The sequence below is a fragment of the Microcaecilia unicolor genome, chromosome 8, assembly GCF_901765095.1.
Source record: "Microcaecilia unicolor chromosome 8, aMicUni1.1, whole genome shotgun sequence".
NCBI lineage: Eukaryota > Metazoa > Chordata > Amphibia > Gymnophiona > Siphonopidae > Microcaecilia > Microcaecilia unicolor.
The window spans coordinates 118,927,430-118,954,363 of record NC_044038.1 but is presented as its reverse complement, the minus strand read 5'-3'; positions in this window follow the sequence as shown (position 1 = coordinate 118,954,363).

The following is a 26,934-nucleotide window of genomic DNA, read 5'->3' as shown; positions in this document are numbered from 1 at the left end:
ATTACCAAGGTAAGAACCTAATTTTCCCTTTTTCACACATTTTAACCTGAGCACTGAGCCTACCCCCACCCAGAAAACCCACCAACAAAAGTTTTAATGTTGGTGGGTTTCTGGGTAGGGGTGAGCTCTTCACTGCCAAGGAGGAAAAAAAAGGTATATTTAATGATTAAATAAATATACCTTCCCCCCACCCCCAGGCAGTGAAGAGCCCACCACCAGCATTACACTGTACATAATATATATATTTAAAACATTTGTTTTACCTGGCAGCTGAGCTATCTGTATAAACGATGAGAGCAATGCAGTGTTGCTCCTTGTGCTGGGCTCCTGTGCCTGTTTGAAGCCGCAGGCTGGTGGAGGAAACCTCTCAACTATTGCTGGCAGCCCGGAACAGTGAAGGAAACCTGTAGGCCAAGGACTGAGCTGCAGCACTGGCAGCAGATTTTCCTGTGCTCGGTACAAGGGATGGGGACAATGCAAGGCAGGTGTCCTGAGTGAGACGCTCGTCAGAGAGCAGTGACTGCCAGCAGCAATGGCGCAGCAATGGAAGCCACCATTCCTGACCTGGACCTGCACAAAAAAAAGTTGGTTCCACAGGTAGGAGGAAATGCTTCCTAACACATGGCTGAGCCACAGGAAACTAAAGGCTGTGCACTTCCACAGCATAGCTGCTGCCTAGCCAGTGCCTAGAAGGACCGGCACCCATTGGAACAGAACAAACTGGGCGGGCCTCAGCTAGTTTGGGGGCCTGGGCCCACCCGTAGCTATGCCCCTGCTTTTCTTTCCTAAAATAGATATAGCCTGGTAGTTTGCATCCCATTCATGGGAATCATTGAGCCATGTCTCCGTGATTGCAACAATGTCTACATCAGGCTTGCAGGTCATGAACTTTGTGCATAGACTGCGAGCATTTTGGTCATCGCTTCCATCTACATTTCAGTGGCATTTTGTCTTCTGTTTAGTTTTTTGTTTAGTCTCACTCTCTGCTGTCTTGATAAGTGATTTGCCTAAGATTGTTGTTTTCATTGCTTTCTTTTCTACCTGCACATCTTGAGCTTTAGGTGGGGGTGATCACTGAAGGGACCCGATTCATATGCCACCCCCGCCATCCCTAATTTAAAAGCCTACAAGCATATTGTCTAAATTTCTCCCCAAGGACTATTTTTCCTGCCACAGTGAGATGCAGCCCGTCATTACAATATAGTCTTTTGTTTTTCCATGTATTGCCCCATCCTAAACCCTTCTTTTGTGACACCAGGCTTTGAGCCAGCTATTGAAATTTTCAGTACTTCGCAATCTTTTCTCTCCCTTTGCAAAGGTAGGTAGTAACTTCTGAACAAACTATTGTTTGTACCAAGGTTTTAACCCCTCCCCCAGCTCTGAAAGCTCTCTGTACTGCAAGTGGGTATTATGGACAAGTCATTTGTTCCCAGGTAGATAACACATCAGTGATTGATTCTTTAGTTTTCTTCTCTGATATAGAATTATTGCTTGGTACTCCTGGTAGCTGAGGAGCCTGGAAGGCATTTTCACTTTGATTGGCCCCTGGACTGTGTTTTCGAAGTTAATGCCTCTGATGATGGAATCCCCTAGTAGTAACAGTTTCCTGGTATGAGTATTTATGTAACCCCTTGACCCCTCCAGGAACAACCACACTCTATCAATGCTTGCAATTTGGAAGGCCGATACCTCAGGGTGATTGTCCCTAGAGGAGCAAAGGGCACAGGACAGAATAACTGCACCAGTCAAACACCAGTATCACCTTAGGAAGAACAAACTGAAATGTGTTTTTTTCAATAAATAAAAATTATCTTATCTTAGGCCCTAACTAGATCCAGTATACATATCTAAAGGGAACAACAACATCAGATAAGTTTAAATAAAATTTGCCTGTAACAAATTTTATTAACTTAATTCCTTAGTGTATGCAGCAGATGAATCCAGGAACTGGTGGGCTGTGTCCATCTACCAGCAGGTGGAGATAGAGATTACAAAGCTGAAGGCGTAGATACCCAGACGGTTCAGCTCCTCCTTCACTTCAGTATATCTCTATCTCTAACAGGTGGTAGATGGTGTCTCTGCAGCTCCTGGATTCATCTCTGGGCTGCTCCTGGACGCCCCTACCTTGCCGGTAATGGTGCTTCCTCATGTTCGGTTGGTGTAGGGCCAGGGTTGACCTTCAACAGCATCTCTGCCCGCCTCCTTGCTCCATGGGGATTGGCTCCCCATGACTGGTGTCCTGGTGTCCATCTCTCAGTCCTTAACATATGGGCTCTTCCTTGCCTCCCTGTGCTCTTTCCCTGTTGGATGCCTGGCTGCTTTTCCCTTAATCTTCCTTCTCAGCTGTTTCCAGTGAATGCTGATGCCAGTACTATTCTGTGGAACCATTCCCTGCCTCAATGCTTCGGCTCTCTACTTCGGTAGGTGTTTACTTTGCTCTGTTGTTGTGCTTCTTCTCTACTTTGCCCCTCGTTGTGACTTTGCCTGTACCTGGATTACTCACTTGCCTGCTGACTGCCTATTGACTTTGCCTGTACCTGGATTACTGTCTTGCCTGCTTCTGCCTGGCCTGATACATTCACCAACCGCTGCCAGCCCCGTCTCGTAATGTCCTGCAGGAACCCGCACCTAGGGGCCTCAACTTCTGGGGAACGGCGGTCAGCGCAGGTGAATACCCGGGGTTGTCCGGCCCGCCAAGCAAAACCTGGTCCGAGTACTGGGCTTAGCCAGCGCTCTACTTGGTACAATAACTCACAAGTCTGACATCCTGGGCCTTGTGGCCAGTGAGCTTAGGGGGTATTGGGCTCTGGTGCCAACTTTAGGGGATACTGGTGGCCTGGTTCCAGGGCACGTGCCAAGGGTCTCTGGCGCCCCCATGCAGACTATCAGTTGGCGCCCCCCCCCCCCCCCCCGGTGAAAATGATCGCTCACCACTTACCACCATGACAGGAATTGTCAGCAATATTCTTAGAAACAATCTGCTATACATTGCAAAATAAGATAGCAGATGTAAATTCTCAAAGTGGACATAAACGCTAAAATGAAAATAAAATGATTTTTTTCTACCTTGTTGTCTGGTGACTTTCTTTTCTGATCATGCTGGCCCAGTATCTGATTCTGCAGCTATCTGTCCTCTTAACTCCGTTTCCAGGGCTTCCTTTTCATTATTTCTTCCTTTCCTCCTTCTTCTTCATTTCTGGTCCTCAGCTTGCCTATTTTCTTCATCCATGTGCAATTTTTCTCCTCTTTTCCTTTTCCCTCATTTCATCTCTCTTCCCTCCCCTTTATGTCCAGCAGTTTCTCCTCTCTCCTGAGCCCTGCCCTGCAATCCATATCCATCCATGCCCATCTGTCCCCTGCCCCCTCCATTCATCCCTATCCAGCAATTCCCTTCTCCCCTGAGCCCTACCCTCCCATCAATCCATGCCCATCTGTCCCTTGCCCCCTCCATTCATCTCTGACCCTATCCAGCAATTTCCCTCTCTCCCTGAGCCCTGCCCTTCCAATCCATGCCCATCCATGCTCTCTGTCCCCTGCCCCCTCCATTCACCCAATCCAGCAATTCCCCTCTCTCCCTGAGCCTGCCCTGCAATCCATATCCATCCATGCCTCTGTCCCCTGCCCCCTTCATTCATCCCTATCCAACAATTCCCTCTCTTCCTGAGCCCTACCCTCCCATCAATCCATGCCCATCTGTCCCTTGCCCCTCCATTCATCTCTGATCCTATCCAGCAATTTCCCTCTCTCCCTGAGCCCTGCCCTCCCATCCATGCTCCTCTGTCCCCTGCCCCCTCCATTCACCCTATCCAGCAATTCCCCTCTCTCCCTGAGCCCTACCCTCCACATCAATCCATGCCCATCTGTCCCTTGCCCCCTCCATTCATCCCTGACCCTATCCAGCAATTCCTCTCTCTCCCCCTTCCATGAACCCTGCCCTTGCATGCTCCTCTCTCTCCGGCAACTACCCCTTTCTTTTTTTTTTTTTTCTTTTAATTTTACCTCCGTGACCACCCGGCAGCGCAGCGTCAGTGCAGGAGGCGGCGCTCCGACGTGTCTAGCCTTCCCTTCGTCATGTTCCGCCTTCTTCTGACGTCAAGGAAATGACGTCAGAAGAAGGCGGAACATGAGCGAAGGGGAAGGCTAGACACGTCGGGAGCGCCGCCTCCTGCACTGACGCTGCGCTGCCAGACGGAGGTAAAATTAAAAGTATTAAAAAAAGAAAAAGGGATTTGCGGCAGGAGAGAAGAGAGCGGGCAATGGGAGTGGGAGGGCGAGGAGGTAAGCATGGTGCGGCGGCGCCCCCTGCCATGCTTACCTCGCTTACTGTATTGGCACGGCCCTGCCTGGGTCCCAGCTTCACCCCGTGGTCCCTTTCCTCCCAGAGTTTGGACTGTAGCCTTCCTAACTTAAAAAAACAAACAAACCTGTAGTCCACAACAGACCTCTGTTTGCTGCTGTTATCAGTTGTTAAAAAAAAAAAAAAGACAGGCTCTGCAGCTGCAAAGAGGAGCTTTGAGGGCATGTCTCTGGAGTCGCTGTACACAGCATGTGTGTGTGTGACCTGCTGAGCCGGTTTGGTGGCAGGCTTGCCTGGGAGGTCCCGCTGTCGGCAGGAAGTCTGGCTGCGCGTCTCCGGTGAGTGCATTTTTTGTGCCATTGGGGGACATGCAGTATTGGTGGCGGAGGCCACCATAGGAGGCTTGTGTTCTGAGCAAGCGTTGGCGGCAGCGGGGACATCTGTTGCTGGTTCACAGAGGCATAGGCAGGCACCAGGGATTTCTTTCAAACAGGATTCCCGCTCTGAGGTGTCTGATACACACGCCATTTTCCTGATCTGCAGTTTCGTATTCCGTGAGGAAAACGGCCGGAGACGAACGAAGCAAAGGTTGAGAGCTGAAAGACTTCTGGGTACTCACAATGGGAAATAGGCTAGCCAGGAATAAAGGAAAAGGGAAGGTGGCATGCTTGCCCTCAGGTATCCTTCCAAATAGTCCTTTGGGGGGGATGCTAAGATACTGGAAAGAAGACCCTTGTACAAGAGATAAGGACAGGAAGAAAATGATTCACTATTGCTGTTTTGAATGACCAAAGCAGAGTATTTTGCTCCAGCTGTCTTCTGGCCCAAATTTGGAGCACAGGAAAGCTGGATATGTCAGGCTCTTAATCTATTTGTTAACAGCAAAGAACCACCCTCTAAAGAGGAGTCAGAATATGCTTCAGTTGGGTGGGGAAGGTAGAAGTACTAATGCCACTTAGGTAAAAAGGGAAGAAGGAAGAAGAGTTAAATGTATCTTCCCGTAAGTGGGACCCCTTAGAAATCTTACCCCCACCCTATGTCCCCGACCTTCTAGAGCAGCATATTGCACCCAGTGCTCCAGTGCAGGTGGGAGAGCTTGCTGCAGAACAATTAGCAGAAATAGAGCAGCCTGAGGCTAGTAAAGCTCCACGTAAACCCGGATGAATGAAGTGGATCAGCTAAAAAAGACATAGATAGTTTTCCTCTTCCCAAAATTAAGCATTAAGAAGGAAATGGAGGAAATGTTCCCCCTGAGGGAGGTGCCCATGGGAAATACTGTCTCACTAGTGGGGAAATGAGGAATTTAAAAAAAGAAATTAAAGCTTTATTAAATGACCTGGCAGGTTAGCAGAGCAGTTTGATCATTCCTGGGACCAAATATATACATGGGCAGAGCTGATGTCCATATTAGGAATCGTCTTTACAGGAGAAAAAAAGGGCTATGATAACTGCTGCTTGAAAATATGGGAACGTGACCATCCCCAGGAGGTGAGGGAGGGGGAATACACCTGCAGAGCAGAAACACTAACGTAGACCCAGGATAATAATATGTGAAAACGCCGAGCAAATGACAGATCTTAAAAACTGATAATAGCAGGAATAAAAGAAGTGGTCCCTAAAAATCAAAATGTAGCAAAGGCTTTTGAGGTCTATCAGGAAAAGGATGAAACCCCATCTGCCTTTCTCCAGAGATTAAGGGAGAGAATGAGACAATACTCGGGGCTGTCCCCAGAAGATCCTGTGGGACAGGGTCTCCTAAAAATACATTTTGTGACTAAATCCTGGCCCGATATTCAAAAGAAATTGCAGAAGATAGAGGGATGGAATGAGAATCTATAGAGATTCTTCTTACAGAGGCACAGAAAGTGTTTGTGAGGAGAGAAGAGGAAAGGCAAAAGCATAGGGCTAAAATAATGTTGAATACTTGAAATTAAGTATATTAGAAGCAAATGACACTAAGGAACAGAGAGGGGAAGAGGATTTTTAAGAAACAGGGAACAGAGAGGTAGAGGATATGGGAGGGGCAGGGAGATTTCTAGGGTCAGTGGATGGGCATTTTAAAAGAGAATGTCCCAAGTTGGTGAGGGAAGAAAAGTTTTCTCTCTCATGGATTCTATGGAAGACTAGGGGAGTCAGGGGCTCCTGACCCTGAGGTCTCACCAGGAGCCCTTGATACATTTATGGGGGACCAGAAAGGGAAGAGACAGTTTTTGGTAGATACAGGAGCAGCAAGATCCTCCATGGCTCAGCTGCCTAAAGGAGTTAAATTAACATCACAGAAGTTGTCTGTGAGTGGAGTAAAAGGGGAAGGATTTTCGGTTCCCTTGTTGGAAAAAAACGGTGATTACACCCAAGAATGATGAAGTTGAGGGAGCTCTCCTGTATCCTGAAGCAGGATGTAACCTGCTGGGCAGAGACAATAGCACAATTAGGTCTGGGGATGCAAGTCATAGATGGGCAAATAACTATTAAAATTAACCATCTTACTGCAGGGGTGAAAAGGGAATGATCCTGGGGTATGGGTCAGAGAAGGGAATCGACGGGGGGGGGGGGGGGGGGGGGTGTTAAAAATTTCTCCAGTGAAAATTAAACTGAAGCAGGAGAGTGAAGTGATATGCCAAAGCAATACCCTATTTCCTCTGAAAGAAGAAAGGGTCTGCAACCGGTGAATAACAATTAATAAAGGATAAGTTAATTGAGACATGCATGTCACCATTTAAGACTCCTGTTCTTCCGGTTCTCAAACCAGATAGAACATATAGGTTAGTGCAGGACCTAAGAGAGTTGAACAAAATAGTACAAGTCAGACACCCTGTAGTCCCTAATCCTTACACCCTACTAAGCAAAATTCCACATGATCACAAATGGTTTAGCGGAATAGATTTGAAAGATGCATATTGGTCCTTCCCCCTGGCGGAAGATTCTAGAGATTTATTCGCCTTCGAGTGGGAAAATCCCCATACTGGCCGGAAGCAACAGTTCCAGTGGACTGTTCTGCTGCAAGGGTTCACATAATCTCCAAATTTATTCAGTCAGGTTTTAGAGCAGGTTTTGGAAAGGTTCCAGTTGCAACCTGAATCCACCCTTCTCCGGTGTGTAGATGACCTATTGATTACGGGGAAAAGAAACATACGGTGAAAGAAGTCACTGATTAATGCTAAATTTTCTGGGAGAGCGGGTCTGCAAGTGACTAAAACAAAATTACAGTATGTGGAAAAAGAGGTGAAATATTTGGGACATTTAATCAGTGAAGGACAGAGGCGAATAAATCCAGAGAGAAACGCAGCTCCCAAGACCAAGAAGAGTTAAGAAAATTCCTAGGTCTGATAGGATACTGTAGGCTGTGGATAGACTCTTTGCCCAAAAGACAAGGGACTGTATGCCAAGCTAGTGGATAGCCCACTGATAGACTAAGATGGGAAAAGGAGGAGGAAGAATGCATAGATGCTTAAAGGAATATTTAATCCATGTCCCTGTGTTAGCCCTGCCATCCTTGGAAAAACCTTTTCACTTGTTTGTGTCAGTAGATGATGGGGTGGCTTTGGGGGTTCTTACACAGACATGGGGAGAGAAGAAACACCCAGTAGCATATCTCTCAAAAATGCTAGACCCTGTTCCAGAGGGGCCCAGCTGTGTCCAAGCAGTGGCAGCCACCGCAATTTTGGTAGAAGAAAGCCAGAAGCTCATTTGAGGGAGCCTTGATAGTGAGTACACTCACTCTGTAAGAACCATACTTACTCAGTCCACAGATGGCTAACTGATTCTAGATTGTGAAAGTATGAAGCCATATTAATGGAAAGGATGATTTAGTCCTATCTATGGAGAATTGTGTTAATCCGGCTTCCTTCCTATCAAAAGGGGAGAGTGGGGATCAAGACATATCACATGACTTTTAGACATCATTGAATATCAGACAAAAATCAGGCCAGATTTAAAGGATAGACCCTTGCACACAGGGAGACGATTTGTGGATGGATCCTCCTGGGTCTTGGAGGGAAAAAGACATAGTGGATATCAGTAATAGATTCAGGAAGTAGCTGTATGCCGAGTCAGGCATTATTGATCCTGAAGGAACAGGATGGAGCCATCTATACTGATTCCCAATATGCCTTTGGGGTGGTACATACTTTTGGGAAAATATGGAAAGAAAGGGGATTATCACAAGTAGAGGGAAAGAATTGGTATATGGGACATTAGTGACATGGGTGCTCAAGATGTGATATGTCAGAAAATAAATAAAAAGGTGCTTAGAAAAGCTATCCCTGGGGGAAGGGAACCAGGGCTTAGAACTTTTCAAAGTATAGAAGTGGATTTTACAGAACTACCCCCAGTACAGAGATTAAAATATTTACTGGTAATTGTGGATCATCTGACAGGCTGGGTAGAGGCAATTCCAGTGGTCTCAGCCACAGCACAAGGGTGTCAAAGATAATCTTGGAACAAATAATTCCCAGATATGGGTTAGTGGAAAACATAGATTCATACCAAGAGAACCATTTTACCTCCAAAGTTTTGCAGGGCGTGATGAGGGTCTGAGAATTACCTGGCACTTCCACACTCCATGGCACCCACCCTCATCTGGGAAGGCGGAAAGAATGAATCAAACATTGAAAAAGCAGATTTCCAAAATAATGCTAGAAACCAAATTACCCTGGACAAAGTGCTTATCAATTGCACTACTAAGAGTCAGGACTGCACCCCAAAGGGACCTGGGAATTTACCCCTATGAAATGTTGTTTGGGTTACCTTATATGGGAGGGAAAGGGGGGAGGGTTACCCATATTTGAAACCAAAGATCTGTATTTATATTTCAACGGTTTTTATTGATGACAAGTCAAGAAAGACAAATCTACCTCAATACAGTAATCTCAATACAATATTGCAACATGCACGGTAGTTACATAACAAATAAACACCTCTACTTACTGTCAAAATTTTTACATTTTTTACCCCCCCCCTCCCACCACTGTGTTGTTGTTATTTTTTTTCCCTCCCCCTCCCCCCCAACCAATTTATTAATGACAACATTCTTAGTATAACTGCACCAAGGGTCATCTATAATTCTCTAAAGCATTTGGTTTTCTGTAATAGAGTTCCTCAAGTATATTCCATCTCTAAGTTTTTAACATTTTATTTCCCCCCCCCCCCCCTTGTTCCATTAGATGTACTCTATCTACAGTTCCAATGGTGACCACACAACTTTTCATATCTTCATAATTAACTATACAAAAATCAAACTGAACCTATCTCCAACCGTGTTTATAGAAGAAGCCATCATGCCTCATAATTAGAGATAGCCCCATACTTTCATTTTTATGATATATGCAATCATTGATTTTGGAGCTATCCCAAACATGTAATCCCCACACCTTTGTGACCCTCCTTAATCCATTCCCCGTCCCCTCCCTTGAACATATGCTTTTATGCTGTCAGTTACCATTGAACATACTTATCCCCCACCCCCTCCCTTCCTTTTTCTCCCCTCCCCATCCCTTTAATTTATCCTATCTGACCTATCCTGGAAATCAACTGTATAGTTTTATGTGAGTGTGGTTGTAATTCACAGAATATTCCCTCATTTCATGTGCAAGAACCTAACAGTTTCACATTGAATTAAGAATATGGCTTCTACCTTTCTGAGTTAGAGTCCCCAAAAGGGGGCCCCAAATGCTAAGGAAGCGCTTTTTACGTTTGCAGGATCCTCTTGCTTCCCGCGCTTCCCAAGCCATCAGTTGATGTGCTTGATTACGCCAGTGCCAATATTCTGGTGGGTTTTCTGATACCCAGACCTGTAATATACATTTCCTAGCTACTAAACTCAATTTACGGCACAGTAATATCTTAGCCGCGGTCAAATCCCCAAATGACCCCAAACAGTCTAAATTAACTGACATGGGGTACCTGTTATCTGTGTTGATAGAATATCAGATAAAAATTTCACTACTCCCTTCCAAAATCTCTGTGTTTTAACACATTCCCAAAAGGCATGATAAAATGTGTTCTCATGTTGGCCACATTTCAAACACACTGGAGAGTGAATCCCTCCTGAACGGAACAATTGTGTTTGTGTAAAGTATGCCCTATGGAGAGTCCTAAAAGCGCATTCCCTATACCGGGCACCTGTAACTAATTTAGGTATCCTCTTAATGTGTCTGTCAATATCCCAATTGGTTAAATCTAGATTGAGATCTGTTTCCCATCGCTGCCGGAGATGCTCCAGCCCTTCTCTCGGAATCAAGACCCACAATTTTCTATGTATTCCCGAAATAGATGGAGTCTCAGGCGAGATTTCATCGTAAAAGGCCTGTACCTTTTCTCCCAGCCTGACTGCAAGGTTCTCCTTACCCAGGATTGAACATAATGTCGGACCTGATTATATGCAAATGTCCCCCCATCTCTGTTCATTATGTGGAAGTAATTGGCCTAAGGGTTTGATTTCCCCAGAGGCATCCAGAATATTATTTAAGTTACAATATCCTCTGATTGTCCATTGCTGAAAAACCGAGTTTTCCAGTCCTGGTAAGAATTCTGGGTTCCCTTTGATCGTGATTAATTCCGATATCTTCGGGTCCCCCTAAACTTCTCCCTAGAAACTGCCATGCATCCCAGAGGGGCGATAATAAAATACTATGTCTAAAAGCTTTTGGTATCATCTGTTTTCTGGTATGCAATAAAGCAATTAAATCAAAGGGCTGAAAAAAGGCCCTCTCCAACTCACGCGGCACATGTATACTAGACCCAAACAGCCAATCTCTCAATGATCTAGCAGGCAGGCCATATTATAATACCTTAGATGGGGTAGCCAAATCCTCCCTGACTCCAATTACCCATCAAAAATTGTAACTTAAGTTTTGCCTTCTTTTTTGCCCAGCAAAATCTCATCACCACTTTATAAAATTGCCTAATGTCCTTTTTAAGGAGTCGCAATGGTAATATTTGCAATACATATAGCCACCTAGGCAGTATCACCATCCGGATGAGACTAATGCGACCTCCCAAAGCATCATCACTACTTTCCAAGCGTCTAATTGTCTTTCTGTCTGCTCTAAGAGTCTATTAATATTTAGTTTGTATATCTCTGCAGTGTTAGCTGCCAGGAGGATCCCCAGATATCTGAATGCTTTTTCCACCCATGTCAAAGGGAATCCCTCAGCCCACAGACTACGAGCATCTGATGTTACTGCTAAAGCTTCTGATTTATCCAGATTCAGTTTAAAGCCTGAATAATCCCCAAATTCATGAATAAGCTCTAGTAAATTTTCCAAGGATGATTTCGGTTTTGTTATTATGACCAATAGGTCATCGGCGAATGCCGCAATTTTGAATTCCTGCCGCCTATCTGCACACCTTTATAGCCTGACAGTCTTGATATCTCTGATCATGGGGTCTAAATAAAGAGCAAACAGCAACGGAGACAAAGGGCAACCTTGCCTAGTCCCCCTATTAATCTCAAAGTCCTCAGATCTCCCTCCATTCACCATTATTCTGGCTCTAGGTGAAGAGTATAGCGCCTTAATCGCTTGTACAAACCAACCCTGGAACCATAATTATCAAGACATCGAACAAAAATGCCCACTCCACCCGGTCAAAGGCCTTTTCGGCATCAAAACTAATCAAAATGGCTGGTTCCGGATCTTGCTTAAGCTTCTCCAAGGCCGTTATATACACCGTAAGTTCTTGGTAACAGACCGGTCTTGGACAAACCTACTTGCGCTTCGTTAGCTAACCTTGGCAATACTTTATTTAAACGGTTAGCTAATATCTTTGCGAACAGCTTCACTTCATTATTTAACAACGAAATAGGCCTGTAGGAAGATGCTAACTGGGTCTCGATTAGGTTTGGGCAGTATTATAATTTGAGCCAGATTTAAACGATCAGGCAAGCGCCCTTCCTCCACCCATTCATTAAAAGCCCCAGTTAGAGCGGAAGTTATATGCTCCCCTAGTATTTTATAAAATTCGGCCTTAAATCCGTCAGGTCCAGGGGCTTCCCCAACTTGCTTTGGCCAATGGCCCAATGAACTTCATCTCTACTAATAGGAGTGTTCAATTTTATACGTTCTCTCTGTGTTAATATAGGAGTCACCACATTTTGCAATACACCTCTCCCTGTAGGCCCTGCGAATCTCCTGCTTTGTAAAGATTCTGAAAGAAGCCGCGAAAGACCTCTTGAATTTTTTTATCAGTGCGTACCACTCTACCTTCCCTATCTTTGATACCTAGGATATGCTTGGATATGCGGTGCCACTAATCTTGCCAATAGTTTGCCCCCTTTATCCCCATGTTTGTATAACTGATATTTATAGTATGTTTGGGATTTTACTGCTCGTTCGTGGAGTAATGAGTTCAAAGCTATTTGATCAGCCTCCAATTCTTTCCGCACTCCTACACCTGGGGCTCTCCCAAATTGTTGCCTTAATTTAGCCAATCGTTTCTCTAATCGTAATATCTCCCTATCTCGAGACTTTTTATGATGGCTAGCAAAGCTAATTATGTGCCCTCTCAGTACCGCTTTAGCTGCTTCCCAGTAAATCGAGGCACTTTGTACTGTTCCTTCATTAAAGAGCTTGTATTCCTCCCACTTTTTACCTAAGAATTCACTGAATTTTTCATTGCCATAAAGATAACTGGGAAACGACCACCCCCTTGTATCATTATCTGAGTTTTCTATCTGCCAAGTCATCCATACTGCTGCATGGTCAGAGATTACACAAGGGCCTATGACAGCTTCTCTAATATGGGTAAAAAATGTTCTCGATACTAACAGATAATCAATCTAGAATGTGTATTATGTGCCCTTGATTGATGAGTGTATTCCTTATCTCCAGGGTGTAGTGTGCGCCATACGTCTATCAGATCTAAAGTGTCGCACATGGTAACCCCCTTGTTCTGTTACGACCTCCTGCCGACGAGGGGTGTGATCTATCCATCTGCGGGTCCCAGGCCACATTAAAGTCGCCACCTAACATCATAGGCAGAGAACTATTCGCACTAAGAATCATAGTCAATTTCTTGTAGAATTTCATATCTAATGTTTGGCGCATAGATGTTTCCTAATCTAAGTTTTCTTCTCGCAATGGTTACGTTACAAAAAACAAACCATCCCTCCGGATCTTTATGCAACTGGTGAATCTGTGAGGCAATCCCTTTTCTAAATAAAATGGCTACCCCCCCTTTCCACCCCGCTGCTGCAGAAGTTATGCAATCTCCTACCCACCATTTGGCCAACTTTGCATGTTCTAGGTCTGTTAGGTGTGTTTCTTGTAAAAGGGCCACGTCTGCCTTAATTCTTTGAAGGTATTGTAGAATTTTTGACCTTTTAATAGGCGAGTGAATGCCCCCTACATTCCAAGTCACTACTTTAATCCCCCCATCTCCTAGCTCATTGCTTAATGTCTGATGCTCATTTGTAGTGATCGAGTGGAGCCATCCCAGCCTATAGCTCCCCTCCGTCTTATAATACTTTTGTTGTTCTGGCTCTAATTTTTCAATCCATTCATAACCACATCATACACCAAATATGTTCTGTCTTTCCAACCACTCTTGTAATTCCTCCAGTGAAATGACTGTTATCCTTCTGTTCTTCCATCTCTTTAAGATCTCCCCTATGTCCCCCTCCCCCCCTTTCCCCCTTCCATCCCAATCCCAAATTTCCCCTCCTTCTGTGCTTCCCTAAAGGAAGCCGTCACGTTTAACGTTTACCCCACTACTCTATGCCCTTCCTAGTCCCTAACACCATATTCCCCTTAATCCCTCTTTTGACCCTTTGATAAGCGTTACTTCTACTCCCCATCTTCATTCCAATAAAAGACTCACATTTATAACAACATTGCCTCCCCTCCCCCAACAATACCCTAATAGGGTCAGCTTATTCCTTACAAATTCTTCTTGTAGTAATACAATGATCAACAATTTTGAACCTGTTGCAACCTTCAATTTAACGTTCTTGGTTATCTTTAACTATGGTCCCTTAAAACATTGCTTCAACGAAAGTCTCTTTCTCCCTGTACACCAGAGTTATTGCTTCTTAGATTAAAAGAAGATCCTTACAGCAGATCTATATCCTAGTTCCAGCATTAAGTTCAATACTTGCCGCTTATTCTCCTCTTTCCATATGAGGGTTCAGGGCTTAAAGCATACACATTGGGTTTATTATCCGATTATAGAGGTCTGACATGTTCACAGAAGTTAAGACCCCCAAGTGTGGACCATCTCAATCAAAAGGTCTCGCAATTTGCCCTTATATCCACCAAGATATCTTCCGTGGGTTCCTTCTGAGTCTGTATCCAGTAGGGTGGCAAGTGCTGCTGGTTGAAGAACGTTAACACTATAACATCTAACAATTAAGTTTCAACTTTACTTTGGACACAAAACAACTGCCACACAGTTATTCAAAAAGATCTCCAGCTTTAAACTCGGCACCAAATCCTTGTTGCTTATGCCATTTTGCTTTATAATCCTTTAGAAGTGCATTTTTATACTTTCTCAAGTTTGCTCGCTATCTGCCGTTGCTCGTCCCTCCGTTTTCGTCAGTTGTTCCACCTATTTTCTCGCTTCTTTATCGGATACAAATGATCTTGTAGTGCCTTTATATATAATTTTCAGAGTAGCAGGATATTGAAGTGAGAATCGTATCTTCATGTTAAACAGCTGGGAGCACACTACCGAAAAAGCGCGCCTCTTTGTCACTATGGCGGCCGAGTAATCCTGGAAACACAGGATCTTTGATTCTTCAAAGAACAGAGCTTTATCAGATCGCGCTGCCTGTAGAATCAGTTGCTTATGTGCAAAGTTTAAAATTCTGCATATCACCACTCTTGGTTTATTTCTCTCCTCTTGTCGCACTCCTAGTCTATGGGCTCTCTCTATGCGTAAGGGACCCAATTCAGCAGGAAAATCAATTGTTTTTGTAAGCCATTGCTCTAGTACTCGCTCCAACGAGCGGCCCCCAAGAGCTTCCGGTAATCCTACCAGACGAATATTGTTCCGCCTGGAGCGGTTTTCCAAGTCTTCTAACTTAGCTTCCATTACCTTGCACTGGTTTGTTAAATCTGCTTGACGGCTTTCTATTACAGTCATTTTTTCCTCACTTCGCTGGTTCTAGTTGGTATGCTCCGCATTCTTTGGTCAGCTCTTCCAGTTTCAAACTTAGTTGTTCCAGTTTGTTGTCTAATTTTTATCAAGCGGGGCGAGGCGTCGTTCCAGTAATTCCTCCATCACCACCGTCATCTCCGTTGTAATTTCGCTTATCCACGCGGACGACACCGACGATCCTGCCTCTGGAGGAGAGGCCGCCATTTTGTATTCAGTTACCTTTCCTCGGAGTTTATCTTTTTGTGCAGATTTCGCTGCCATCCTGTTATTTAAAGTTACAAACTTGTAATAACTCATTCACTGCCGAATGTTGACTCGGGGAACATTCCGTTCCGGGCTCCGAAACTATTACTGAGTCTGATAAGAGCAGTCAGGCCACGGAGAAAAGCTCACACACGTCTTCTCTCCACCATAACGTCACGTGACCCCCTCTCTCAGCTTCCAAAGATCTGTATTTAAAGAATTATATACTGGCACTGTCTTCCTCTTTATCTCATTTAAGGGAGAAAGGGTTACCGGCCCAGACTCCACCATTCAAATTTGCTGTTCACAAGATCTAGCCGGGAGATTGGGTACTGGTCAAGTCCTGGAAAGAGTCCAAGCTACAGCCCTCCTGGGAAGGTCCTTATCAAGCTTTGAGGACCACTGAAACCGCAGTCAGGACAGTCGAGAAGGGTTGGACGCACTACACCAGGATCAAGGGACCAGTGGAAGCACCTGCAAATTCCCCCTAATGGACAGTGATAAATACAGAGGATCCTCTCAAGATACAGATTAAAAGAAAGACTGAAAACACTGCATGAACAATTCTTACAAGAGACCTGCTTTAAGCTGGGATCCAGGCCCCTGATGATAATCCTGCCTGGGATCCTGTGACCAGGTTTTGTAGACTGCGTGAACCATTAAATAGACACTTGGGACTACAGGGCCAAGGACATCTACTATAGTGGAAGGGGGGACATATTATGTGGGTGTGCTAAAATAAGGGTGGAACATGGAGATATATCACTACCCGACCTAACACGGGGGAACTGGTAACATTTTGGCTCATTACATATGAAATTCTGGGAGGGGGTTGGCAACCTTGGTACTTTCTCAGAAAAGGGGGGGGATAGAGTTATTGAACTGTTTAGGCTTGTTAAGATTAAAAGACTATCTTCCTTTAGCATAGGGGCTATAACAGTCCCTTCCCTTGAAATAAAGTGCATATATCCTCTCCTAAATGCAGATAGAAGAAATAGAAATAGCAGTGATAGTATTGTTGCAACTTGTAGGACTAGTTTTGTTCTGCTGCTTAAATAAGGAACGGTTCTGGGGGAGACCTAAGGGGGGACGAAGGAGATGATTTGGAATTGGTTACCTTTAGCCAATCCAAAGTCTAATTTGTCTAACATGAGGGGTCTCAGCCTTTCCTTATTGGTAATCATAATACTGATGTTAATGAGTCATGTTAAGCTTTATAGTCGCATACACCACTCTCCCAAAGTCATTTTATCTTCTTCAGAATAAGCCCGTGAAGCTTACAATAAGGATAAATGAAACCACTAAACCCCAGGTGATTAAGTTTGACGTGTGCAACCTAATTGACTGGGGGGGGGGGATTTGAAGGCACAGAGACAGTACATCAGGGATGACAAGTATATGTGTCTAGATGCACCCTGTAAGACTTTGTATTATGTATTGTGGACTACACGGGCACATGGATGGACTGCTACACCTAGTGGAGTAGACGTGAAAATAACTAAGCCCTGGATCTCTATCCTTAAAGGACTCTCTCAGCCTGACTGTAGGGATAAGGAGTGTAATGCTGTTTCTCCGAGGACAAGCAGGCTGCTTGTTATCACATGTGGGTTGGCGTCCAAGGCGGCCCAGGAAACGGCAAATTTTTCTACAGCAAAATTTTAAAAGTTTTGCCAGAGCCTTCTAGCGCGCGCACTGCGCATGCATGGACAACTTCCTGCCCGTCGCGTGAGCGTTCCCACTCAGTTTTTTCTTGTCCGCGGTGAGGTGAAGAGGTTATTCCCTGTTTGCTTCACTGGCCCAGGGAAAGAGAGTTTGACGATTCTTTTTATATTTTTTTCTTTTCTTATTTCGTTACTCGTTCTCTTAATTAAAAAAAAAAACCTGGGATTTTTTCTCTTAGTTTTTTTTTTTTTTTAATTTTTAACAAGAATCTTTATTAAAGGAATCCATGTATTACAACTGAAGCTATTCAAATAAAAAACATACAGGTTCCTTTTAATTAAGCATCTGGTACACATACATTTCTCTACTGAGAACCTTCACACAACAGCAATAATTTTTCTTGTAACATTTAAACTTTTCAGATTTACCCCTTCCCCTCCAAACCACCCTTCTCATCCCCCACACCCCGCCCCTCACCCCTTCATGAAGAGGAATTCTATCCAACATTTTCACTTTAATGACTTTATCACAGGAGCCCACATCTGTTCCCATTTTGCTAGGGTTTTATGTTCCTTAGCCATTAGCTTTTCCATGTCACATATATACCTAACCAGATTACACCAACGGCGTATTGAAGGGCATTCATTCTTCTTCCACATCCGTGCAATCAACAACCGAGCTGCATTGAAGCAGTGCTTAGCCAACAAGTTTCTTCCAGCACTAAGCCCGGCAATAGATCTATTAAATAAGAACACAGCCGGATCCCAAGGGATCTGTCCCCCCACCCACACTTGCACTCTTCCTCGCACCGACTTCCAAATGCTTTACTTTTCTACAGGACCACCAAATATGCCCCATTGTGCCTTCGTGTCCACATCCCCTCCAGCATAATTTTGATGTCCCTGGGAACATATGGTGCAGCCTCACCGGGGTGAGGTACCATCGGTATAGAACCTTTGTGCAGTTCTCTTGAATATTGACTGCCCTGGAGCTATGGACTGAGGCCTGCTCCATCTGCTGCCAAAGTTCAGGCGTATAGGTCACCTCCAGTTCCTTTTCCCATCTATCACGGTGCTTACCGCTAACCTCTAATGAATCCCTCATATGACCATATAACTTAGAGATCAGTCCCTTAGTTTCTTCCGTCTCCACACACATTCTCTCTAACAAAGTAACCTCTCCCCTTAATTTACTTTTTAGACCAGATGTCTGAAGAAAGTGAATAATCTGATTCTCCGAGGACAAGCAGGCTGCTTGTTCTCACTGATGGGTGACGTCCACGGCAGCCCCTCCAATCGGAACACTTTCTAGCAAAGTCCTTTGCTAGCCCTCGCGCGCCGATGCGCACCACGCATGCGCGGCCGTCTTCTCCCGCCCGAACCGGCTCGTGCCGGCCAGTCTTCTTTTGTCCGCGCTCGGTACGGTCGTGTTTCGCTGTTCGCGCCCCGAAAGTTGACCTCGCGCGTCGTTTTTGGACTTCGCTTAAAAAAAAAAAAAAGTGTCGGAAGGAGACCTTTTCGGTCTGTTCCCCTTCCTGTATTTCTAGTTTTTGCCCCGGTAAGTTTTCTTTTGTCGTCGGGTAGGCCCTATTTAGGCCTCGGTTCGAAGTTTTTCTTCTCCCTCTTTTTGTGGTGCCATTTTCGCCATTTCGAGTTTTGATCTCGCCGGCGCGATTTTTCCGCCCATGACATCGAAGTCTTCCAGCGGCTTCAAGAAGTGCACCCAGTGCGCCCGGGTAATCTCGCTCACTGACAGGCACGCGTCGTGTCTTCAGTGTCTGGGGGCTGGGCACCGCCCACAGGCCTGTAGTCTGTGTTCTCTTTTGCAAAAGCGGACTCAGGTAGCGAGATTGGCCCAGTGGAACGTTTTGTTCTCGGGCTCTTTGTCGGCATCGGCACCAGGAGTATCGACTGCTTCGACATCGTCGGCGCCCGGACCTTCATCCTCGCCCCCGATTTCATCGAGTGCATCGAGGCATCGGCCCTCTGCATCGGGGCCGAGACATCGGAGGGCTGCGTCGGCGTCGGTGGTACCGAGACCTCCTCGTCTGCTGATGTCGTCGGATGGTGGTGCTTCGTCTGGAGTGCAGGTGAGGGCTGTCCATTCCCCTGCTGGTGGCGGTGAGCCTTCGGGTGGGTCTCCCCCTACCCTGAGGGCTCCTGCGGTACAGCCCCCCCGAGACCGACCTCCTTCGGCCTCGGCCCCGAGGAAGCGACGGCTGGATTCTACGTCCTCCTCGTCGATGCCGGGAAGCTCCGGTGACATGCTTTGTTCCAAAAAATCGAAGCATCGTCACCGGTCCCCTTCCCGTGTCGGCACCGAGAGCTCTGGGTCGCCGAGGGAGTCGGCACCCAGTAGGCATCGGCACCGAGAGGACCGCTCGCCCTCTGTTCAAGAGGTGTTGGTGCGCTCCCCCTTTGGACAGCCCGGAACAGCCTCCACGCCCGGAACAGATTCTGACATCGACACCTGCATCGGCTTCCATGTCTTTTTCCACAGCCGCTCTGCACGAGAGTCTCTGGGCCGTTCTCCCAGAGATCCTGGGAGAGCTGTTGCGCCCTACCCCTCCGGTACCGGGGGTGCTTGCGCCACCGATACCGTCGAGCGAGGCGCCGGCTGGCCCATTGCCCGGGGTGAGGTCTCCGACATCGGTGCCACTTGCGGTACCGACTGCGGTAGCCTCCCAGGAAGGCTCCCCGACTACGTCGGCGGAGGGAGCTTCGCCGGTGCGGGCGAGGGAGTCTACCTCTCGACGCTCCCACCGTGGCCGTGGTTCCACGGAGTCGAGCCGGGCACGGCTGCAGACACAGGTCCGTGAACTTGTGTCTGACACCGATGGTGAGGCCTCGTGGGAAGAGGAAGAGGACATCAGATATTTCTCTGACGAGGAGTCTGAGGGTCTTCCTTCTGATCCCACTCCCTCTCCTGAAAGGCAGCTTTCTCCTCCCGAGAGTCTGTCTTTCGCTTCCTTTGTCCGGGAGATGTCTACGGCCATCCCCTTCCCGGTGGTTGTGGAGGACGAGCCCAGGGCTGAAATGTTTGAGCTCCTGGACTATCCTTCTCCACCTAAGGAAGCGTCCACAGTACCCATGCATCATGTCCTAAAAAAGACATTGCTGGCGAACTGGGCCAAGCCTCTAAGTAATCCCCACATTCCCAAGAAGATCGAGTCCCAGTACCGGATCCATGGGGACCCAGAGCTGATGCGCACTCAGTTGCCTCACGACTCTGGAGTTGTGGATTTGGCCCTAAAGAAGGCCAAGAGTTCTAGGGAGCATGCTTCGGCGCCCCCGGGCAAGGACTCTAGAACCTTGGACTCCTTTGGAGGAAGGCCTACCATTCTTCTATGCTCGTGGCCAAAATTCAGTCCTACCAGCTCTACACGAGCATACACATGCGGAACAATGTGCGGCAGTTGGCGGGCTTGGTGGACAAGCTCCCCCCTGAGCAAGCCAAGCCATTTCAGGAGGTGGTCAGGCAGCTGAAGGCGTGCAGAAAATTCCTGGCCAGAGGGGTGTATGACACCTTTGATGTTGCGTCCAGGGCCGCAGCTCAAGGTGTGGTGATGCGCAGACTCTCATGGCTGCGTGCCTCCGACCTGGAGAATAGAATCCAGCAGCGGATTGCGGACTCGCCTTGCCGTGCGGATAATATTTTTGGAGAGAAAGTCGAGCAGGTGGTAGAGCAGCTCCACCAGCGGGACACCGCTTTCGACAAGTTCTCCCGCTGGCAGCCTTCAGCCTCTACCTCTACAGGTAGAAGATTTTTTGGGGGAAGGAAGACTGTTCCCTACTCTTCTGGCAAGCGTAGGTACAATTCTCCTTCTCGACAGCCTGCGGCCCAGGCTAAGCCCCAGCGCGCTCGCTCTCATCAGCAGCGTGTGACTCAGCAAGGCCCCTCGGCTCCCTAGCAAAAGCAAGGACGGGCTTTTGACTGGCTCCAGCAGAGCATAGCCGACATCCAAGTGTCAGTGCCGGGCGACCTGCCAGTCGAAGGGAGGTTGAAAGCTTTTCACCAAAGGTGGCCTCTCATAACCTCCGATCAATGGGTTCTCCAAATAGTCCGGCAAGGATACACCCTCAATTTGGCCTCAAAACCTACAAATTGTCCACCGGGAGCTCAGTCTTACAGCTTCCAACACAAGCAGGTACTTGCAGAGGAACTCTCCGCCCTTCTCAGCACCAATGCAGTCGAGCCCGTGCCATCCGGGCAAGAAGGGCTGGGTTTCTATTCCAGGTACTTCCTTGTGGAAAAGAAAACAGGGGGGATGCGTCCCATCCTAGACCTAAGGGCCCTGAACAAATATCTGGTCAAAGAAAAGTTCAGGATGCTTTCCCTGGGCACCCTTCTCCCCATGATTCAGGAGAACGATTGGCTATGCTCTCTGGACTTGAAGGACGCCTACACGCACATCCCGATACTGCCAGCTCACAGACAGTATCTGCGATTTCAGCTGGGCACACGTCACTTCCAGTACTGTGTGCTACCTTTTGGGCTCGCCTCTGCGCCCAGAGTGTTCACGAAGTGCTTGGCTGTAGTAGCAGCGGCACTTCGCAGACTGGGGGTACACGTGTTCCCATATCTCGACGATTGGCTGGTGAAGAACACGTCCGAGGCAGGAGCCCTGCAGTCCATGCAGATGACTATTCACCTCCTGGAGCTACTGGGGTTTGTGATAAATTATCCAAAGTCCCACCTTCTCCCAGTGTAGAAACTCGAATTCATAGGAGCTCTGCTGGATTCTTGGACGGCTCGCGCCTATCTCCCAGAGACGCGGGCCAACAACTTGTTGTCCCTCGTCTCGCGGGTGCGGACGTCCCAGCAGATCACAGCTCGGCAGATGTTGAGATTGCTGGGCCACATGGCCTCCACAGTTCATGTGACTCCCATGGCCCGCCTTCACATGAGATCTGCCCAATGGACCCTAGCTTCCCAGTGGTTTCAGGCTGCTGGGGATCTAGAAGACGTGATCCACCTGTCCACGAGTTTTCTCAAGTACCTGTATTGGTGGACGATTTGGTCCAATTTGACTCTGGGACGTCCTTTCCAAATTCCTCAGCCACAAAAAGTGCTGACAACGGATGCGTCTCTCCTGGGGTGGGGAGCTCATGTCGACGGGCTTCACACCCAAGGAAGCTGGTCCCTCCAGGAACGCGATCTACAGATCAATCTCCTGGAGTTACGAGCGGTCTGGAACGCTCTGAAGGCTTTCAGAGATCGGCTGTCCCACCAAATTATTCAAATTCAGACGGACAACCAGGTTGCCATGCATTACATCAACAAGCAGGGGGGCACCGGATCTTGCCCCCTGTGTCAGGAAGCCGTCAGCATGTGGCTCTGGGCTCGCCGGCATGACATGGTGCTCCAAGCCACATATCTGGCAGGCATAAACAACAGTCTGGCCGACAGGTTGAGCAGGATTATGCAACCTCACGAGTGGTCGCTCAGTTCCCGTGTAGCGCGACAGATCTTCCAGGTGTGGGGCACCTCCTTGGTAGATCTCTTCGCGTCTCGAGCCAACCACAAAGTCCCTCAGTTCTGTTCCAGGCTTCAGGCCCACGGTAGACTGGCATCGGATGCCTTCCTCCTGGACTGGGGGGAGGGTCTGCTGTATGCTTATCCTCCCATTCCTCTGGTGGGGAAGACTTTGTTGAAACTCAAGCAAGACCGAGGTACCATGATTCTGATTGCTCCTTTTTGGCCGCATCAGATCTGGTTCCCTCTTCTTCTGGAGTTGTCCTCCGAAGAACCGTGGAGATTGGAGTGTTTTCCGACCCTCATCACACAGGACGAAGGGGCGCTTCTGCATCCCAGCCTCCAGTCTGACTCTCACGGCCTGGATGTTGAGAGCGTAGACTTTGCCTCTTTGGGTCTGTCAGAGGGTGTCTCCTGCATCTTGCTTGCTTCCAGGAAAGATTCCACTAAGAGGAGTTACTTCTTTCTATGGAGGAGGTTTGCCGTCTGGTGTGACAGCAAGGCCCTAGATCCTCGCTCTTGTCCTACACAGACCCTGCTTGAATACCTTCTGCACTTGTCTGAGTCTGGTCTCAAGACCAACTCTGTAAGGGTTCACCTTAGTGCAATCAGTGCATACCATTACCGTGTGGAAGGTAAACCGATCTCAGGACAGCCTTTAGTTGTTCGCTTCATGAGAGGTTTGCTTTTGTCAAAGCCCCCTGTCAAGCCTCCTACAGTGTCATGGGATCTCAATGTCGTTCTCACACAGCTGATGAAACCTCCTTTTGAGCCACTGAATTCCTGCCATCTGAAGTACTTGACCTGGAAGGTCATTTTCTTGGTGGCAGTTACTTCAGCTCGTAGAGTCAGTGAGCTTCAGGCCCTGGTAGCCCAGGCCCCTTACACCAGATTTCTTCATAACAGAGTAGTCCTCCGCACTCACCCTAAGTTCTTGCCAAAGGTTGTGTCGGAGTTCCATCTGAACCAGTCAATTGTCTTGCCAACATTCTTTCCCCGTCCTCATTCCTGCCCTGCTGAATGTCAGCTGCACACATTGGACTGCAAGAGAGCATTGGCCTTCTATCTGGAGTGGACACAGCCCAACAGACAGTCCGCCCAATTGTTTGTTTCTTTTGATCCCAACAGGAGGGGAGTGGCTGTGGGGAAACGCACCATATCCAATTGGCTAGCAGATTGCATTTCCTTCACTTACGCCCAGGCTGGGCTGGCTCTTGAGGGTCATGTCACGGCTCATAATGTTAGAGCCATGGCGGCGTCGGTAGCCCACTTGAAGTCAGCCACTATTGAAGAGATTTGCAAAGCTGCGATGTGGTCATCTGTCCACACATTCACATCTCATTACTGCCTGCAGCAGGATACCCGCCGCGACAGTCGGTTCGGGCAGTCAGTGCTTCAGAATCTGTTCGGGGTTTAGAATCCAACTCCACCCCCCTAGGCCCATGTTTGTTCTGTTCCAGGCTGCACTCTCAGTTAGTTGTATAAGTTAGGTCAATCTCAGTTATGTCCTCGCCGTTGCGAGGCCCAATTGACCATGGTTATTGTTTTGAGTGAGCCTGGGGGCTAGGGATACCCCATCAGTGAGAACAAGCAGCCTGCTTGTCCTCGGAGAAAGCGAATGCTACATACCTGTAGAAGGTATTCTCCAAGGACAGCAGGCTGATTGTTCTCACAAACCCCCCCACCTCCCCTTTGGAGTTGTGTCTTCCCTTCTCTTTGTCTTGCTACATATGAGACTGGCCGGCACGAGCCGGTTCGGGCGGGAAGTCGGCCGCGCATGCGCGGTGCGCATCGGCGCGCGAGGGCTAGCAAAGGACTTTGCTAGAAAGTGTTCCGATTGGAGGGGCTGCCGTGGACGTCACCCATCAGTGAGAACAATCAGCCTGCTGACCTCGGAGAATACTTTCTACAGGTATGTAGCATTCGCTTTATACACATACCTATCCTGTGGAGGTAAATCATACTCAGCTGCTAGTTCTCCAAAAGTAATAAAATGTTCTTCTTTCATTAATTGCCCCCACCATATCAACCTACTCTTTCGCCAATTAATAAAAGGGGAAGGGGAGCATCCAGGTGTCACGTCCGTGGCCGTGACAACCCTCAGACTTACCCTGTTTCTGGGAGTCAGTGTCTGTGCTGGCTTCTGCTTGTCTCTGTGTCTGTCTTAGGTTCTCTCTGGCTCTGTGTGCTGATTGCCCTACTGAACCTCACCTGTGTGGGCTATGCCTCTTCCAAGATGGCTGCCGCCTCCTCCTCTTTGCCAGTATCCAAGATGGCTCCCGCTGTTCCTTCCTTTGGGCTGACTGCTCTGTGTGTCAAGCCTCTGTTTGGTTGCAAGGTGATTGCTGCAGCTGTGGCTCTGGTGTTGAAGGGCTTTATTAATCACTTGGAGACTACAGTCCTGGCCTTTGCATCTCATCTAAAGGTCCTGGTGTATAGAGTGCTCTGTACACGGTTTCAGTGTTTGCTCTGTGTGAGTTTCTATGTTTCTTTAGACTAGCTAGCTTAGGCACCGTCTGGCTTGTAGCCTGTGTATAGCTTTGCTAGTGCTCTGTGTTTGTGTAGACTAGCTAGCTTAGGCACCGTCTGGCTTGTAGCCTGTGTATAGCTTTGCTAGTGCTCTGTGTTTGTTTAGACTAGCTAGCTTAGGCACCGTCTGGCTTGTAGCCTGTGTATAGCTTTGCTAGTGCTCTGTGTTTGTTTAGACTAGCTAGCTTAGGCTCCGTCTGGCTTGTAGCCTGTGTATAGCTTTGCTAGTGCTCTGTGTTTGTTCCTAGGGTTAGACTAGCGCTTAGGCACCATGTGGCTTGTTAGCCTGTGCATAGCTCTGCTAGTTCTCTGTGTTTGTTCCTAGTGATAGACTAGCCAGCTTAGGCACCGTGTGGCTTGTTAGCCTGTGTATAGCTTTGCTAGTGTTCTGTGTTTGTTTCCAGTGCATGACTTGTTAGCTTGGGCACAGCTTAGTTGTTAGCTGGTGTATAGCCGTACAAGTCTCCTGAGTTTGCTCCATGTATGTTTCTTGTGTATGACTGGTTTGCCTGGGTATAGCGTTCCTATTAGCCTGGGTACAGTTTACTAGTCATTGTGTTAAACCTGCCGACTGCCGGAACCCGGACAGTCCCTGCCTGTCTGCCTTGTCTTCGCCTAGGTGCCAGGGGGCACTCCTGGATCTTCATTCCTGCTGTTCCTGCTTGCAAGTGCCAGTTCCGGGTTTTCCTGTAAGTCCTACCGGCTGCCAGAACCTGAGGGCTCAACCCTCGGGGAAAGGCGGTCAAGTGTAGGTGAAGCCTAGGTCCAGGGTGTTCCAGTTCCGCGGGTTCCGCTCCAGTGTGTTCCAGTCCAGCGGGTTTCACTCCTGTATGTTCCAGTCCAGTGGGGCCATTCCAGTGTGTCCAGTCCAGCGGGCCCCACTCCAGTGCGCACCCGTCCGGTGCGTTCCAGTTCCGAGTGTTCCAGTGTAGAACTCCAGTCTGGGGTTCCGGTCCAGTCTTGTCTCATCTCCACCTGGAAGGTGATCTTGCCTGCCACTGCCGCTCCACAGTAGTGGCCTATGGACTCACAAACCCCGTGCTCCCGGGGAAGAAGCCTGAAAGTATGCCAAGGTCCTCGAGAGCGCGGCAAGCGTGAGAGATGCGACACCAGGAGGGAACATAGCATTATATGCTATAGGTGTCAAACGTGAGTCATGAAATCCTTTCACTCGTTCTATTTTATCCCAACATGAAAAAGTATATTGTATGATAGGGTTAAGAGACTGAGGAAGATATCTATTTTTAGGCGCCAGCCAGAGTAATTGCCCTAACTTTAAGGGGCTACGAATCATAAATTGTTCCATTCTGATCCATAGTTTATGATCTGATTCATGAAACCACTCAATAGCAGCTTTTGCCTGGGCTGCCCTGTGGTATAACCCCAAATGTGGCACACCCAATCCACCCTTTCCTTTACGGGCTACATACAAAATAGATCTGGGAAGTCGAGGTTTAGGACCCTGCCATATAAAGTGTTGAAGCTTGGTTTGTAGCGACCGAAGCATACAGTCGTCAATTGGCAAAGGTATAGACTGGAAGAGGTATAACAGTCGTGGTAATATGTTCATTTTAACTGTTGCTATTCGCCCAAACCATGACAAATACAGTGGGTCCCATCTATCCAGATCTTTG